The sequence below is a fragment of the Glandiceps talaboti genome, chromosome 3 (assembly GCF_964340395.1).
Source record: "Glandiceps talaboti chromosome 3, keGlaTala1.1, whole genome shotgun sequence".
NCBI classification, from domain to species: domain Eukaryota; kingdom Metazoa; phylum Hemichordata; class Enteropneusta; family Spengelidae; genus Glandiceps; species Glandiceps talaboti.
In genome coordinates, this window is record NC_135551.1 from 15997027 (window position 1) to 16016098 (window position 19072).

Genomic DNA, 19072 nt, shown 5'->3' on the forward strand with positions numbered 1-19072 from the left:
TCTGTAGAACGTATGGATATTTGTACACTTGTATGTCTCATGTATTTTTGATTCCTTTTTATACTTTACTTTTGTCCCTCGGACAGGACGTAAAATAGAGGTCCCGTGTATTGGAGTGCAATACCCAATGCACGTTAAAGTACAATGTACACCTTTCGTATAGTGTTGCCGTCTTACATTTTTATTATTATTTTTTTTGTTATTCTGAGCAGCAGCGAACCAATTTGCTTGGCCAATTAGGAGATCTCTTTGTCATTTATTCCTGAAGTGGCTATTGTTCGCAATTGCACTACATATACAAAAAAAAAAAAAAAAAATCTACCAGTTGGCACGTTAGCTCAGGTGGTTAGAGCACTCTGACTAGTGTTTAGAGTACGTGGGTTCAATTCCTACAGGTGTCCACTTTGATTTCCTCTTTTATAACACATCATAATTATGTTCGATTAAAAAATTCAGAAAATCGACAACGTAAAAATATAGTAGAAATGTGTTGGGGAATATGAAGTAAACTTTGTGATAATTCTAAGTAATAAACTTCCCCTCTGGATAAGGTGAATGAGTAATACGGTACACAATAAATAGTTCATGAGAGAGCGATAGAGATATGAAATTATTAGTTAAACAGGTGGTAAAAGGATCATTATAAACGGTAAATAAACAATAACTTGAACACAAAAATTACAATATTATAAAAAGCTAATTTACTAATTAACTCACGGGTTTAATTTTATTTCACATTTATTCCTTTCGGAAAGATAAACAAAAACGTAGTAAGCGGCTGTAAATATGACTGTCATTTTTTAGTATGTATAGAAATGTCGAATAAGAAATCGTACTGGAACTCTTAATGTGAAACTATTCAAATCACTATGTACGCGTCCTCTGTATTTATCGTATCACTAATGTACCATATAAGCATGATACGGAATTTACAACCTGAAAACGATGTAAAACCAGAACGGCGTAATTAAAGTATGTTCATTTCATTTTCTACAAAACCCACATTTCAACTTCTTAAAGTACCAATGTCGTCTCTTGGTATACGAAGTAAAATGTAAAACGTATGATATACAAAGTAAAAGTGATATTATTGGAATAAAATAGTATATGAAATAATCCAGTAGCATGATATTAAGTAATATGCCAACCCGTCATCGTATTTAGTGTATCATCAATAAAATGAGACATTAAAAGAGAATGAAGATGAAATTATTATATAAACAGGTGGCAAAAGGATCGTTATAAACGGAAAACAAACAACAAGAATTAAAATAATTAAAATTTTATAAAAGGCTAATTGACTAATTAATTCAGTTGTTTACCTTTGTAGACTCCTCGTACTTTTCGTAGTATTAAGGATAATTCCATCATAGATGCAAACAAACAAACAGACAGACAGACAGACAGACAGACAGACAGACAGACAGACAGACAGACAGACAGAAACAAAAACATAGCAAAGGATGAATGTAAATATCTTGCTGTAAGATAACAATATGACTGTCATTTATTAGTATGTATAGAAAAATATATTGCCAAATATTGGTATACTTAAAACATTACAATGTATGTAATAGAATACATTAGACACAATATGTAATAGAGGAATTTTCAAATGAGAAATCTTATTGAAACTCTTCATGTGAAACTATTAAAAATACTATGAAGGCATCCTCTGTATTTATCGAATCACTAATGCACTATATAAGCATAAATTAGAATTTAGAACCTGAGAACGGTTTAAAACAGAACGGTATAATTAATGTTGATTTCCTTTTCTACAAAACCCAAATCTCAAATTTTCAATATCAATATAATCTTTTAGTATACAGTGTAACATATAATAATTTTTATATAGAAAGTAAAACGGATATGTTTGGAATAAAATAGTATATGAAATAATCTATTAGCATGATATTAAGTAATATGGCAACCCGTCATCGTATTTAGTGTATCATCAATAATTTGAGACATTAAACGAGACAAGAATTGAAATTCCCACATGATATTGTATTATTGTGATAACAGATTAACTTGATTGAAGTGTCTTCATCATATGTGAAACGTTAATCTCAAAACATTGATAGAATTTAAGAACATTAATATATTTGATGACTATAATCTCCATTGAAAACAAATATACACTGTATTTACTTACAAAGACAAGAAATATTGAAAAACACCTGTAAATTATATGTAGTGTACTGTACAATGTGACAATTTTAAGTCTAGAAATATGACATATTGATAATGCATAAGTAGTATACTCCATAATAATCATATGCAAACTTACCGACTGGATACAGGGAAGGAGTGGAACACCATCGTCACAAAAGGAGAGAGAGAGAGAGAGAGAGAGAGAGAGAGAGAGAGAGAGAGAGAGAGAGAGAGAGAGAGAGAGAGAGAGAGAGAGAGAGAGAGAGAGAGAGAGAGAGAGAGAGAGAGAGAGAGAGAGATGAAATTATTAGATAAACAGGTGGTAAAAGGATCGTTATAAACTGTTAACTGTGACTTTTATTCTTTTCGGAAAGTTAAACAAGAACGTAGTAAACGACTGTAAATATGACTGTCAATTATTAGTATGTATAGAAAAATATATTGCCGTATATTGGTATACTTAGAACATTACAATGTATATAATAGAATACATTAGACACAATATGTAATAGAGGAATTTTCAAATGAGAAATCTTATTGAAACTCTTTATGTGAAACTATTAAAATTACTATGAAGGCATCCTCTGTATTTATCGAATCACTAATGCATTATATAGGCATAAATTAGAAGTTAGAACCTGAGAACGGTTTAAAACAGAACGGTATAATTAATGTTGATTTCCTTTTCTACAAAACCCAAATCTCAAATTTTCAATATCAATATAATCTTTTAGTATACAGTGTAACATATAACAATTTTCATATAGAACGTAAAAGGGATATTTTTTGAATAAAAGAGTATAGGAAATAATCTATTAGCATGATATTAAGTAATATATGGCAACCCGTCATCGTATTTAGTGTATCATCAATAATTTGAGTCATTAAACGAGACAAGAATTGAAATTCCCACATGATATTGTATTATTGTGATAACAGATTAACTTGATTGAAGTATCTTCATCATCTGTGAAACGTTAATCTCAAAACATTGATAGAATTTAAGAACATTAATATATTTGATGACTATAATCTCCACTGAAAATAAATATACACTTTATTTACTTACAAAGACAAGAAATATTGAAAAACACCTGTAAATTATATGTAGTGTACTATACAATGTGACAATTTTAAGTCTAGAAATATGACTTATTGATAATGCAAAAGTAGTATACTCCATAATAATCATATGCAAACTTACCAACTGGATACGGGAATGAGTGGAACACCATCGTCACAAAAGGAGAGAGAGAGAGAGAGAGAGAGAGAGAGAGAGAGAGAGAGAGAGAGAGAGAGAGAGAGAGAGAGAGAGAGAGAGAGAGAGAGAGAGAGAGAGAGAGAGAGAGAGATGAAATTATTAGATAAACAGGTGGTAAAAGGATCGTTATAAACTGTAAATAAACAACAACTTAAACGCAATAATTGCGCAATTTCATAAAATGCTAATTGACTAATTAATTCACAGGTTTAACTGTATTTGACTTTTATTCTTTTCGGAAAGTTAAACAAAAACGTAGTAAGCGACTGTAAATATGACTGTCAATTATTAGTATGTATAGAAAAGTATATTGCCATATATTGGTATACTTAGAACAGTACAGTGAATGTAATAGAATACATAACACACCACATGTAATAGAGGAATTTTCAAATGAGAAACTTTATTGAAACTCTTCATGTGAAATGATTAAAGTATGTATAGAAGTATATTGCCACTTATTGGTATAGTTAGAGCATTATAATTGGAATGGAATGAACAAAGGGCACCTCTCATCAAAATATTTCATGTGAAATGATACACATTACTAAGTACGCGTCTTCGGTATTTATCGTATCACTAATGTACTATATAAGCATAAATTAGAATTTAGAACCTGAGAACGGTGTAAAACCAGAACTGTGTTATTAAAGTATGTTCATTTCATTTGCTACAAAACCCAAATCTCAAATTTTATAAAATATCAACATCAACTCTTAGTATACAAAACAAAATATAAAAAAATATGATATAAAACGTAAAGGGACATTATTGGAATAAAATAGTATATGAAATAATCTAGTAGCATGATATCAAGTAATACATTGTATGTCAACCCGTTATCGTATTTAGTGTATCATCAATAATCTTTGGCCATTTACAGAGAATTGAAAACAAGAATTGTAATTCCCACATGATATTATTCTGATAAAATATTAACTTGATTGAAATGTCTTTACCATCTGCGAAACGTCAATCTCAACATCTATTTTTTCTTTTAAAAAATAAATAAATTATGGACTTTAATATATTAATTTTGATGACTATATGCTCTACTGAAAACAAATGTACACTTTATTTACTTACAAAGATAAGAAAAATTAAAAACTATCAATCATATGTAATGTATTGTACACTATGACAATTGTATGTCACGATTGCCGACCTCCATGTCACTGTCTTCTGATGTAGGCAATAAGGAATCACCAGTCGAGGAAAGAGTCACTTGTCTGTTTCTTGCTGTAGCAGATTTTTGAGGCCCTGGGCTTAGTTCAATTTCTCCATTAAGTATGAGAAGACGACCACTAATCGAAGAGGAATGTAGCAGGTGGATGGACGCTATTGTCTTTATGTCGATACGCCGATGTCTTCACTCGTAGCCAGAGGGAGCAGTAAACGTCCCAATACTTGCTCTCCACACTCCTATTTCAACACCCATTCGCTTTCACCATTTTCTCCTTGCAGTATACAACAAGTTGAAACCAAGAAATATTCGTTTTGTTGTAAACAACGGCGAACGTTCGATGTATTCTAGACAGATCTAGAGTGGGCATTCAGACAACTTCTAACTTTGTACGATAAACAGCGCCCCCAGCTGCTCTTTATCTTCATAAAAGAAAACGAAATCTCTCATATCCCCTAATTACACAATTTCCCCGTGTGTTGTGCTGTGTGTGAGTGGTGTGGTTAAAAAGTCTACCCATCGTTATCACCCACATAGAATATAACCCCAACATCTAACATTCAAAATAAATAAATAAATAAATAAATGAATAAATAAATAAATAAAATAAATAAATAAATACCAAACTCAGAATAAAGAGAAAGATTGTAACATTAGTGAGCAACGGTAAGATTCAGATCGGATAAGGAGGAAGATAATACGCTGAAACTCAACGAAAACAAGATGGCAACGTACGACAGCAACAAAACGAAAACGAATCTCATGAAAAAATGTCAGACACAGTCATATCATTTAAGCCGAAAGCAGAAACAAACAAGAGTCTACGGATAGTAAATCAGATCATCGAGAAACGACAACCAAGAGCGGCCGATTCTTTCGAGAAAACAGGTCCAATTCAACGTCCATTAAAAACCTTGAGGTGGCGTAAACCAGATATTCCGGTGAATTCAAAACATCATCTGTACATACCAAAAAAGAGTTATTATACATTGAAACATTGAATATGTTTACGAATACCAAACTTGTGTTCGAGTCTACGCCCGGTGCTAACGAAATATCACGTTGCAGAGTTACCATTGTCACGATTGAAAGCTACATTGTGTTGATTGATTGATTGATTGATTGATTGATTGGCAGTCTTTCTGGGACTTATTACATTATGTTATCAACTTGAGTCAGATCAAGCGATGTCGGTGAAGTTGCCTACGTCGGGTGAGAATACAACGTAAATGTCAGATTAAGGGAATATTGTAACAAATGAATGCATCATCCAATCACGGACCAAATTACAATCACGTGATCCATCTCATCCATGTGGCATGTATCAACAATTTGTACCAATCGAAACTGTCAAATTGAAACGCGCCGTGATGGAGTGGGATTTCTTAAATAATATGTTGAGCAATGGGAGGAATTGTGACATTTTTTGTACAAATTAAATGTTTTCCATGATAGTTTACCACATGCGTGTGATACTGTATATTTTGTGGCATTAACGTGCGTGTCATAAAATTGCAATTTGGCTACCACTTTCCCTAGTTGACGAAATTGAAAAGAAGTATATAGCGCGTACAATGTCACGTCATTTTGCTTCAAATTGCAACATTGTATATTGAGGCTGACTCTCAAAGGAAATAAAAGTGTCCAAGGGGCTGCATATTTATAAACTATCATGCGTGACTTTTTCGTCGACTTTTTTTGGTATAAAACATGTATATTTACTGTACTGATAGAGACAGACGTGTGTCATAACTACGAATCAGAGCCAAGTTGTGTGACGATCTCACAGGAGACAGAAACTACGACTACGTGTATGTCCAAGATGACGCAAAAAGTACTAGTCCATGACAGACCCTGATTGTTAGCCGATTGGTACCAAAATGAGGTACCAAATTTCAATGAAACATTACTTTCTTAAAACCATTTTTCTTATTTGGTAGCTTTATGTAGTAATCTTCACCCAAAGTTACATAACACCATAATAAGAAAATCAATAATCAGCTGGTGTTTTATGGATGCCAATTCACATTTGAAACAGTTTATGATAATGTAACATTCATAAAACATTGAAATGATTGAATTAAATTGAATTATATGACTGAGAAAACACTTTGACGTCTTTAAATCTTATAATTTGCATATTAATTAATTACCATTTACATACGTTTCTCCATTTAACAATTTCCAAATGGTATTTGGAATAAACATAAATGTAGGCATTTATTCTTTACACAATGCGTGAAAACAATATATTTAGAAATAAATGATATCTTAATCGTCTCTCATAAATGATTGTGCCAGCTATTAAATTTTATAAAGGTTTATTAAGAGAAATGTTTGAGGATGACATAAGTTTTGACACAAAAAAACTAGCTAGTTTCTTACTTGTCTGTGCTGTAGTTCACTTCGTAAAACACTTAAGACCCTACTTGTATGGCCAACACTTCACACTGTGAACGGATCACAGTTCATTGAGATGGTTGCTAAATTTCAAAGAACCCCATGGTCAACGTGACTTGCCCGATAGATGGAAGTGTTTAGGTGAATATGATTTCACTATAATACATCGCCCTGGTAAGAGACATGGGAATGCAGATGGTTTGTCTAGGGGCCGGCTCCTGTAAACAGTGTGATCGTCACCATGGACACCCAGACGGTAACTCTTCGCTTACATCCGGTGGACTACAATGTAGCCATGTATATATGATGTGGATGCAGCGACTCAACAAAAGAAAACTCCGACTCCTAATCAAATCTTCGATGTTGAGTAAACATGAGACACACGATCCCCTCAAAGCGAAAGAGGTGTGTGTGTGTGTGGGGGGGGGGGGGGGATGGAAACATTGGGGGGAAGGCCATGGAAATTTTGATGGTCAGAAGGTTTTGTTGTTGTTTTTTGGCTGGGCGCCTGTGGAGGGGTCCTGAAATAATTTTTTTTTAAAAGTTTTTGAAGGAGGGCGCCCTCTAGAAGTTCAATGTTCATGTTTCGTTCAGAAAAAAAAACAAAAAACATATGGCAATAAATGAATCCCTGGCAATATTATTTTTGGATGAATAATAATTTTGTTCAAGGCATTTTGCTATTTTAATAATATGGTGCTTACATTGTCAAATGATAGGAATATTTGTGGTTTATTTCAAGATTAACAATCTAAAATGAAAATGCTTTTGGTATATTAAAAAAAAGAAATACATGCATACGTGTGTGTATGTATGTATGTATGTTTGCATGCATGCACGCACGTACGTACGTACGTACGTACGTACTTACGTATGTATGTATGTATGTATGTATGTGTGTATGTATGTATGTATGTATGTATGTATGCATGTATGTATATGTGTGTGTATGTATGTATGTATGTATGTATGTATGTATGTATGTGTGTGTATGTGTGTATGTATGTATGTATGTATGTATATGTGTATGTATGTATGTATGTATGTATGTATGTATGTATGTATGTATGCATGCATGATGGGTTCATAACATAGTTGCATTATGTGGACTGACAATGTGTAAGGTTCATTTACTGAATTACTAACAGAGAGAAACAGTGACAACTTTGTTGTACTAGTGAAAGATTTATTTTCATAGCATTGTATCAATGTGCAAAGTTTACCAACATTTCCAGGGAACATATGACATTACAATGACAGCAGGGAATACTGACACATTGTGTCGTCAAGAATAATGGGATATTTACATAAATGTCTATTCTCAACACCATGACAGTGAAGATTGTTCTGTAATGACACCCTATACATTTCTCTGAAGAATGAGATTCAAAGTGTATGACTACATTATGTCAATTAAATACTGTATACTATGTATTCCTTCAAGCCTTATTTCAAACAATGTTAACACCATACATAGTCTTTTATAAAATGTTTTCAAACAATGAATATGCTCATCACAAATCAAAATGGTACGCATTTCCTGAGTTAGTATATGTATATTAATATTGAAATTTACAATACAAAGTGAATGACGGCTAATTTCAAGTTACTGTGTTTGAGTCATTGTTATTCCTTCATATATTGCACTGCACTGATTGATTTATCCTGAGATATTAGGTGACAAAAAATTGTGTTTTACAGAAAACATGGCCTCAGAAAATAGGGTAGGTAGGCCAGGAATTTATTTATTTTGTTTTATCTTGTTGATTTTAATCTGGCATGCACCAACTGATTTCAACCAAACCTGGTATAAAGGTAATATACTATGTGATACATATGTATGTCACTCTGCTTTACAACCGAATCAAATATGGCCAAATGGCGACCATATTTGTTGTTATATTTCACAATATGCATCATACCTTTGGAGTATAATATGTAGTGACTCCATTTAAATACCTACACCCATATTACCAAATATGAGCTTTCTTTTAATACCTGAACTCTGACCTTGAAATTCTTCTTCAAGGTCAAATAGCCAAATTTGGGTTATCTTCATAGCTTTTTGAATCAAACATTTCAAGTGAGGATATTTTAAATCATGTAATAGTTTTTACTATGTGAGGTATAGGCATGTCACTTATTTTCGCAAACTTGACCTGAATAGCAAAATGTCGGCCATGTCTGTGATAAACAACCACATTTTGCCTGTTATCTCCAAAAGTGTGATACATATGAACATCATTCAAGTGTCTACCCTCACATTATCAATGAGCTTTCTTAGGAGATATTGGCCTTTGACGTCGACAAACATTTTTAAGGTGAAAAAAACAAAATATTTCTTTCTATGTTAACTCAAGAAGTTGAATCCTCTTAAATGGCTACACCCAGGAGGTCAGCTTTCTTTTTATATCTTTACCTTTACTTTACTATTCAAATTTACACAACAACTTTGCCTAAAAAACACACACAACAGAACTGTCTTCATTTCAGAAGGCTTGTTATATTTTGCCTTACTAGTTTCACAAATGTTTGAATACAAGTTAATGATTCTTTTGTTTCTTGTGTCCCTAGGTTTACCTTGAATTCTCGTTCAATAGTGAGGTTAAACCTTCTATACCATCTCTTGTAAAGGCCTGATGTTATCTTTGTGATATACATCATCATATGGTTACATCATCATATGGTTGTTGCTATGGGCATGGTCTTGTTGCTAGGTATGATTGCATACATTTATGGATATTTATTCATTTTTCTATTAATCAGTTATCTTTGCAATATATGTGATCATTTGACTGTTGCTATGGGCGTAGGCCTGTTGCTAGGCACATTTACATACATTTCTGGGATGCTTATTTAGTTGTCTGTTAAATCCCTGTTATATTTGTGAAAAATACAATTGTTTGGCTATTTCTATGCATGTAGTCATGGTTGTTAGGGATATTTGCATACAATTTTGAATGTTTAGTCACTTACTTACCAGATGATGTTGTTATTTTAGCAAAATAATGGCATTTTGCTGTTGCTAAGGGCGTGGTCATGGTTGCTAGAGCCAATTGTGTCACAATGTTTTGAACAAAATCTGCATAATATCACTTCTAGAAACATCTCACCAATATTCAGTCACATTGACCCAGTATTTTTTGAGATATATGTTTTTGACCAAAAATCACATTTTACACATATCTTCATCGATACACCCCCAGATGCATCCCCTTTAAATTTCAGCCTAATCTGCTCAGTAGTTTTGGAATTAAAGATGTTTGACCAAAACGACAAAGTTCTAGCTCTAATTTGCATATTACTGATGTAATCGATATGTCATGAAGAAATCTTTATTTACACACCCCTAAGAATGTTTCAATCATATTTCAGACCAATCTGCCCAGTAGTTTTTTAGTTTAAGTTTTTGGACCAAATATGACATTTCTTGACCCAAATCATGTAACTGTGAGGCGATCATTTTGCTTTGAACAGTTTCCCAACTAGACCTCAAAAGTAATGCCTCAACCAAATACCAAGGCAATCAGACTGGTGGTTTTTGAGTTTAATACATTTACACACATCCACACACACACACACACACACACACACACAGACAGACAAACACCATGCCTATAGCACTACATAACCTTATCAGTTCAGTTATACTATGCTCATGAAGTTAAATCATGACACGCCTGCTACTAAGGTTGAAAATTTTGCATCCAATTCAAGTTCACTAAGAGCATGCAACAGGTGCTTCACATCGAAGTTATTTGCATTGTGACCGACCAGTACGCAGGGACCATCGAATTGTGTTACCCAATTTATAAACTGTGTCATATCCACTTTTGGAGACAATGCCTGAACTTCCTTGCCATTATGAAGAAATGCTTGTTGACCATTCTTCTTTACCACAGCTAGACCAGTTACTTCTGATGCCTGTCTACCAATTAATACACACATGGTCTGGTGAAATATAAGTGAACCTGTCTTTCACCAGTAAATACATTTGCTGAGAGTTGGAGTATCTGTGCTTCATCTCCTGTAAAAGGACAATACATGAAATATACAAAGGTTATAAAAGAAGGAAAATAATGTATTTGATAATATCTATTCCTTAGCAACACGTTTGAAACATGATATAAAGTATAAGTTGAAGAATTAGTCTACAGTATGATGACTTCGATCAGTCAAAGTATCATTGTGTATTAACATTCCACTACCATTACGTAGAACAATATTTTGGATTACAACATTCTAATGACCTTTGCATGATACTCTCATAGACAATGAATGTAGCATACCTAAACCAGATGTCTCAATGTCAACAAAATGACATGTTTAGCTTCTTCTGTTGAAATTGGTTGAAGTCTTGGAGCTGTGATTGGTGGATCGGAGGAATTTCAATTGTATCATGATTGTTTGATATGGTTAAGTCAATTGCAGATCTGTATGTATCACCTCTCTAACTTGCTGACTTGCACTTGCACTGTAACGCTTTTCCTTTGTGGCTCTCCTCTTCCTTTTAAATTCTCTGGTGCTTTGTAGTTCTTGTTGTCCTTTCTGTAAATTGTCAAGTGTGATGGCATATAAGTTCCAGGAGAGAGACCTGTACTTCAATTGATCTAGATATCAGAAGGAAAATGTACAAACAGAACATGTTATTGACATTTTTACCTGTGTAACTTTGTTGTTCCCTGTTATGTAGAATAATCCATGTTTAAACGTTAAATCTAAATATTGTACTGTCAGTGGAGTGCAAAGTTTGCTTGAGTCCATTATGGACTGGGAGGGCGTACATTATTGTTATTATTTTATAGTTTTATAGTGAATTTGTAGACCGAGAAACGTAAAACAATGTATAATATACACAGCGCTGAACATCGTCTGCCATGTTCGGCCCGGAAGCTGAATACTAATCATAGCGACACACGTACGTACACGTACGTGTACACACACATATACACTTCAAAGAACTGCTGTAAACACAAATTTGTTTCATGAATGCATTGTATTTTTAAACAGTAGAAATGAAAATCATAAGTAACAACATACATTTTGCCCTGTTCTTAAATACCCACACCTTTATTGCCTTTACAGACATAAGCTTGTATTGTTATGCTCGTTCCGGGGCCGTGATGCCCAATAACGGAGTACATTATCAGTAATAATGTACAGCGATGACGTCACAAAATTCACTGGAATTAGTAATGCTATACTTAGGGATAATATAATTAAACAATAATGTACGCCCTCCCAGCCCATAATGGACGAAAGCAAACTTTGAACGACATAATGGGCGAGGCGACGGCCGAGCCCATTATGGAGTGCAAAGTTTGCTTGAGTCCATTATGGACTGGGAGGGCATACATTATTGTTATTATTTTATAGTTTTGCCAATTCCAGTGAATTTGTAGACCGAGAAACGCAAAACAACGTATAATATACACAGCGCTGAACATCGTCTGCCATGTTTGGCCCGGAAGCTGAATACTAATCATAGCGACACACGTACGTACACGTACACACACATATACACTTCAATGAACTGCTGTGAACACAAATTTGTTTCATGAATGCTTTGTATTTTTAAACAGTGGAAATGACAATCATAAGTAACAACATACATTTCGAAAAAATATCTAGTCGTATGAAGAAACAGAACAAGTAAGCTTGTATTGTTATGCTCGTTCCGGGGCCGCGATGCCCAATAACGGAGTACATTATCAGTAAAAATGTACAGCGATGACGTCACAAAATTCACTGGAATTGGTAATGCTATAATATAATATCTAATAACTACTGTATTATCAATACTATACTATCTATTAACAACATGTACTATCTACTTCCTATACTATATAATAACAAGTCATTGAGAATGACATAGTCCCCACTATGATTGGGTTTTAAGGAACTGGCAGTTTATGTTGTCATTTTCTTGATATCACTTCACGCAATAACACTTGTAAATGTGAACCTAAATCATACAGTTAGATATGTTGTGTCTGCTCGTTGGACATCTAACATGCCTACTCATGTTGTGTCTCCTCGTTGAACATGGGACATGCCTACTCTTCAAGATGAAGTGATGGAATAAACCATTCAACAATAAAGGATGGGTCGGGTACGGGGGGGGGGGGGGGGGGGGGGGAGACCTATTCAAGCATATCTGAGTTATGGCTTTGGACATGAAATCTGCGGCAACAAAATCGATGCCAGGCAGCCATATCGGATTGTATCACGATGAAAATGGATATGCACATGTATGTCAAAGAACACTGTGCTAATACCAACTTTGAATGAGATCTGTTCAAGCATGTCTGAGTTATGGCTTTGGACATGGAAAATTCGCAAACAAAATGGCTGCCAGGCAGCCATATTGGATCTTATCACGACAAAAATGGATATGTACATGTATGTCATAGAACCCTGTCCTAATACCAACTTTGAATGAGATCTGTTAAAGCATGTCTGAATTATGGCTTCAGACAGGGAAAATTTGCAAACAAAATGAATGCTAGGCGGCCATATTGTATCATATCATGGAACAAATTGACGTGCATTTGTATGCCATTGTATGTTGCCCCTGTACCAAGTTTGAAAAAAATCAGTCCAGGCATCTCCAAGAAACGTCTCTGGACGCCCGCAGGGACAGACGGATCCCAATCCATAAGTCCCTGTCCCGGACTACATCCGGCGGGGACTAACTACTGTATTATCAATACTCAATCTGATTAAAATCCGATGTGGTGAAAGCAGCTAGATGTCCTTATTTACCTCTATTCATCGTGTTGTGACATTTGTTTTGTTCAGAGTGATCGCCGCCTTCCCACATCTGAACCGGTGTAATCTACAATCCCGTTTGAATCTCGCACTTTTGAATAGCCAATCAGGACGAGCGTTACGTTGGCCGCTTCAAACACTGGAGAAATTGAAAAAACAAGCAAACAAACTACCCAATGTCAACATACTCAACACATGTTCACACGGTGCGCGTGAAAGGTTTGCGTATAAAGACTATAGCTAGCACTGTAGCAGTCGCGAGTCGACAACACTACCCACAGATTGTGTAAATAAAAGCTGATAAAGGTAATCCTGTTTTTAAATTACCGTAAGTAGCTAAAGATAACATACAATGTGCTAAATTAGTTGGACATATAAACCATTTCCATGATTAGTTCAATTTATTGCGAGTTAGATTTGAAGCGTTTGTTAGGCAGTAGTTTTAATCTTTTTGTAGGTTGCTTACAAATCGTTCGGCCTACATGTACATGACTACAATCACGATGTTGTTTGATTGTTTTTGATTATAACAGTCTGCTCTACCACTCTCAACTGTGATAAAAATAGCCTCAGACGTTCACAGTATTACACATTACAGAAAGTATGTGCCAGTGAATATTTTAGACACCATGCAGCTTTGTCGTTAAACAAGTACATTACGTCATCTGTCCATTTCGTGTTCATAACAACTAAGTTGTGTTAACCCAAACAATTGTGCTACGAAAATAATATTAAATTATAAGTAATTCTATTTCATGTTATAATAAACAGGTTGTAATGACAAGTGAGTGAGTGAGTGAGTGAGTGGGTGGATGGGTGAGTGAGTCAGTGAGTCAGTCACTCTGTCTGTCTGTGAGTGAGTGAGTGAGTGAGTGAGTGAGTCAGTCAGTCAGTCAGACTGTAAGTCAGTCAGCCAGCCAGCCAGCCAGTTGATTTTCTAGTGAAATTAGCGACAATTTCCTGTACAGTACAGTTATTCATTTCATGTGAATATGAAAGCAAAGTAGGCAGACTGGATCAAAGATAATTAAAACAGTCAATGGGTAATGAAAATGTTTATAGGTATTCACAAATAATTAAACCCAATCTTGATGAAAATTATTATTTGTTGTGTGTGTATATCATTTTCTCTTGATGCAGACATGACACTTGTTTATTTACCTCAGAAAAGGGCATATACATAGGTACAAAAAATGTAGGTCTCTCCCTCCCCCTCTCTATTCCCCCTCCCCCCCCCCCTCTCTCTCTCCCTCTCTCTCTCCCTCTCTCTCTCTCTCTCTCTCTCTCTCTCTCTCTCTCTCTCTCTCTCTCTCTCTCTCTGTGTGAAATAACATGGATAGCTTTTTCAACAGTTGGATTCAATCCAATCCATTTCAGTTCTTTATTATGTTCAACATCAATAAATACAACAATGTTCAACCAACTGTATCTCTTAGCTTGTCTCAAGCTGTGCTAAAAGTACCTACTAGCAGCAAGTTTCTCTATTGATCAGTGTTAATCTCTCACTCACTGATGTTTAATTGAAAAAAAATGTTAAGTCCAAGGCTGGAACAACTCCAACATTTAATCTTAAATTAGCAACTACACAATGCAACACTGGAACTTTCTTTATTATACCAGATTAACTATCTACCAGTGTCGCTATCCTCTACTCAAAACTCCACCAGTGAAATGTACACTAATTCAACATCAGGGAGTGAAAGATTACACTGTGATCAACAGAGAAATTTGCTGCTATTATAGGTAGTTGTAGCACAGCTTGAGGCTAAGAGATACAGTTGGTCAAACATTATTGTACATGCACAATTACAAAAGGGACACGATGGAAAATGAACACAAGAAAAGTTTATGGAAAAGATACATTGTTGTATGGATTTCAATTTTCTTGCCAAAAAGTCAATAAAATATACAAAGTGATTATGTAGAAATTAAAAAATTAGTCAGAGCTACTACACTCTGACAGATCTTCAACAACTGTGTCTGATTCAATGCTACAAGTGTCACTTGACATGTCCTCCTCCTCACTATCAGTTTCTGCACAAAAATGAATGAGATGATTCTCTATATAATTGGAACTGGACAAACACTGACCGCATGTTCATTTTTTTCACATATATCACAACAATCATGGTGTGCTTTCTTACTTTTCATTTTGGTTAGATCAGTCTCGGAAGCAAAGTTCTCTAATAAAATTCTTCTACATAATGTATCATTTAAAATATATTTCTTAAGGTGTGGACAAATGTCTTGTAGCATTCTCCCATTATACAATAAAATTGCATGTGACGGATTGTTGTCTCTCCCCATTCTACCTGACTCCTGGATATAGCTCTCCAAATCAAATGAGGGACCATAGTGTATGCCATGATGTGTATCTTTTATGTCAATGCCCACACCAAGAGCTGTTGTACAAAAAATTACATGTAATGTTGATGTAGCAGATTCCTTCCGTATTTCCAGCAAATGTGACTCTTGGACCATTGAGTCAGTCTCATTGTGGTACATGCCAACCTAGTTGACAGAATCAGGGTATTCTTCTTTAAAATAATGAAATAACTTGGCAGTTGCATCAATTGAGGAACAGTAAACAATTGTCCGAGGGAAGGCTTCTCTTTCATCTCGCAATTTATCTACCATCCAAAACAGGGTTGTGGGTATATCACACAGGATTTTCATTACTGAGTACCTAATGTTCTCCTTATTTGGACAAACATTTATTACTGTGCAGTCAAGAATTATAAGACTTTTCTTTATCTGTGACTGAAGGCTTTTAGATGCAGTAGCAGTTAATGCCAGGACTTGTACATCAAAAAATGATCTTAGTTCACCAACATGTGAAAAATATTCATGAAACGCCCCGTCCTGTGCTCTGCGTTTACTTTTACCACTAAGGTTTGTTTTTTCACCCCTGAGAAGAAAAAAAACATACTACATATTATTGACCTGACCAAAGCATTTTTCCATCAATAATTCTAACACTGAAATCCAGCCAACCTTCTTACTCAACACCTATATTGCACTGTATAACATAAATTTTGCATTGAATGTTTTACAGTGTGAATATCCTACAAGCAAATTGACATATTACAATTCATAACGCAGTGCTTCAATAAGAAGTACAATACTGGAAGACAAAAAATTAAGTAACATTATCACCCAAACATATGCAAGACTGCACTGTCACAAAAATACATAAACATTAAAGATTGGACAAATAGATTATAAAGTGAACTTCATTATGCAGTTTGGTAATTTTGATTGTAACATTATCGATGTTCCTATTGTCATTCTCTTCATCAACTGTGAGTTTGGTTATGCTGTGGTATTGCATTTTTTAAGTGTCCTTCATACAGAAATAACTATAATAATTACTCACCACTTTGGTATAGTATACACTTCATCTATTGCCAACAACACTATCTTGTCGCTATGCCTCTGTAGGGACTCAATTTTATGATGTTTCTTTAAATAGTCCTCTGGTGATCCATACAAGTATGTTGGTAAATCGCTCCCATCGACATAGTCACTTACAAATCCTACAGACTAACCCAATGAAGTCAAAGTTGCTACCTATAAAAAACATAATACCACAAAAGTAAATAAAAATCCATCTCAGTTCCTTGTACATTGAATTTTGGTTCAAGAGTATAATTTACAAATACAAAGATACACTTGTAGCTCTAATTGAATATTTTACCGTATGGATGGCAAAGTTGGTGACCATGTAAGTTGGCAAAACAATTCTTTTTCTTGCAGCAAAGAAAGCAAAGTTCAAAATGAAAACAATATGTTAAAGCATCATCAGAACACATTACAAGAAGGAAAGCATAGATAATAAGATTTAGAAAAAGATTTACCTGATCCTTCATTAGAGAGACAAGCAGAGAAACAATTATTACACTTCCACATTTTGGCAACATATGGGGATACATATGGTAAATCAATGACTTGCCAAAACCAGTTGGAAGTATAGCAAAGACATCATGGCCAGAGAGTAGGGAAACTCGTCCATCTTTTTGGGGAAGGTTTTAGGTCATCTTCTTCTACTCCAAATTGTTCACAAACCTGTCGAAAGTAGAAAATACTACTAATTTAGTTCTTCATAACTCCATGCATAAAGCCTTTGAAATTAATAAAATTTAAATTAACGTCAACTTCAAGGCTAGTGGTGGAAACATATCATTTCAACACGTCTTCTCACATTTCCAAAGCTTATTCAACTTTAAAGTTCAAGCAAGGCAATTCAGTAAGTTTGCAAACACGCTCGCGCTCGACATGAGGTAAAACGAAAAAACTAGTAAACTTGCTACAGCATATGACATCGTACCATTAGAGTTCAATAACAAGCGACCGATCGGTCAGAATTGCTCTGCTGGTTTTTTTTTATTTTATTTTTTATTTTGGTGACATGTAGAAGTGGTTCAGTTCTTCAGCTCTTCACTATGCAGTTTTGTTTTAGCGATGCAATAAAGTGGTTAGTGGTTTCATATGATGTCTCACTATAAACACATTTTACACAGAAGTTGGTAATGTATTGTACTTTTATACCATAGTCACCATTTTATAACAAAAATCTACTGTTATGAAAAATTGCACAAAATTGCACACAAGAAAAAGAAAAAAAAAGAGGATTTTGAGGTTGGCTATAAATAATTCCAGTGTTTTACAGCTTTAACCCTGGAAAATTTTAATGATGAATGAAATAAACTAGGGATCTAAAATAATTTTGAGGCAATTTGAATTTCAATTTTCTAACAAATTTACCAAGTCAACAACATTCAACTTGTACTAGTTGTAGTAGATATGTATAGGGAAGAAATGTATTAATCGCCATCTCTTAGTTTCCGTACGGCAACAATCCCAAGTACCCGAAAGAGAGTCATTCTCAGCCAATTCAGGGTTCGACACAAGAGTAAAAAAGTCACTATCCCACAGGACTAGGAAAATTGATAACGTAGTAGTCCTGCAAAAAATGTGGTGGTCCTATCTTTAAGTGCTTTCGCTTGTTCGCTTAGGCTCTTCATCTCTCTTAGTTTTTGCTCTACTTCTAATTCACTTTTCCAAACCCCATATTTATTTCAAACCCTGTGTTGTAATTGAACTGTCTATTTCTTTGTAGTTGTTTGTGCATCATCAACTCCTTACTGTAATTTTATTCTATTTTTTATGTTTTGGAGCTTCTTCTCTTTTTTGTTGCTTTCTGTGAGTAGTTTGTCTTAATTGGGGGGGGGGGGGAGTAATAAGATATTATGTGGTCTTATTTCTAGCTTAAATACTACATAACATTTCTGGTACACATT